The sequence below is a fragment of the Echinops telfairi genome, unplaced genomic scaffold (assembly GCF_000313985.2).
Source record: "Echinops telfairi isolate 266 unplaced genomic scaffold, ASM31398v2 ScPeMD7_6505;HRSCAF=7432, whole genome shotgun sequence".
NCBI lineage: Eukaryota > Metazoa > Chordata > Mammalia > Afrosoricida > Tenrecidae > Echinops > Echinops telfairi.
This window is the reverse complement of record NW_022110405.1, coordinates 109-1,194: the sequence shown is the minus strand read 5'-3', so window position 1 is coordinate 1,194 and position 1,086 is coordinate 109. Positions and strand designations below refer to the sequence as shown.

General features: G+C 42.4%; 1 non-coding gene across 1 annotated transcript; it reads left to right on the top strand.

Moving 5' to 3' along the window:
* Positions 1–686: 686 nt before the first annotated feature.
* LOC115871597 lies at positions 687–850 on the top strand. The gene has a single exon (XR_004047375.1). It is a non-coding gene; the product is annotated as a U1 spliceosomal RNA (small nuclear RNA).
* Positions 851–1,086: the final 236 nt, after the last annotated feature.

Below are 1,086 nucleotides of genomic sequence, written 5' to 3'. Positions count from 1 at the left end.
CCTGTTAATGAACACTCATAGCGGAATCATATAATCCAATCAGTGCCTTCCCCTGCTTTCTTACTAGAGCTATCAGGAAAACAAAGGTCATTTGATGCGAGTAACAAAGGTAAGCGTTTACACTTTGGGCTGCTAACTATAAAAAGCAGTTTGAAACTACAAGCCATTGCACAGGAGAAATAGGAGGCCTTCTGCTCTTGTAAAAATGCACAGCCTCAGAAACCCTACTCTGTCCTGCAGGGTCACTAGGAGTCAGGGTCAGTCAATGACAGGGAGGGAGTAGAGCCATATTGAATAATTAACTGCACTGTAGAGTCTCTACCTTATTTGTAGAAACAGGGAATAAAAATATCTGCCTGGAATTTGTGTCCACTAGTCCTTAAGTGGATTTAAGGTATGAGTCTTAAAAATTTAGTAAAAGAACTATGATTCCACATGATCCCTCATTTATGTGAACTGGCTAAGGCAGCTGCACCCTGGTCCAACCATCACAAAGCAAGAGACCGGAGAACTAGAAAGGTGAGGCTCACGGAGCCATTTATCCCTCTGCCCTTCAATTAACCCCACAAGTCTTTATCGACCAGGTTGAACAATAAACTAACTACCTCAACAACTTTGTTCCCTGTAGGCTCTACTACATACATATACATGGATATATTTGCAGCACATTAAAAATATATATGTAGATACTTACCTGGCAGGGGAGATACCATGATCGCGAAGGTGGTTTTCCCAGGGCGAAGCTTATCCATTGCATTCCAGATGTGCTGACCCCTGTGATTTCCTCAAATTTGGGAAACTCGACTGCATAATTTGTGGTAGTGGGGGACTGCGTTCGCGCTCTCCCCCCGATAACTGGGTTTTCAAAAGCAGATCTTCAGATGCGCTTTTATGTATATACAAGATGCTCTTTACCTGGCTACACTAGTGTATTTTCTTGCAGCAGCTTTTCTGTTGTGTGAAGTTCAATATGTATAGTTATTTTCTAAAAGTTTTGGTCCCTATTCTTTATGTTTGGGTTGGCACATTTGGTGAGCTCCTGGGCACTGCTGTTTGTAACCTCAGTCAAGGGACACATCTGACAAC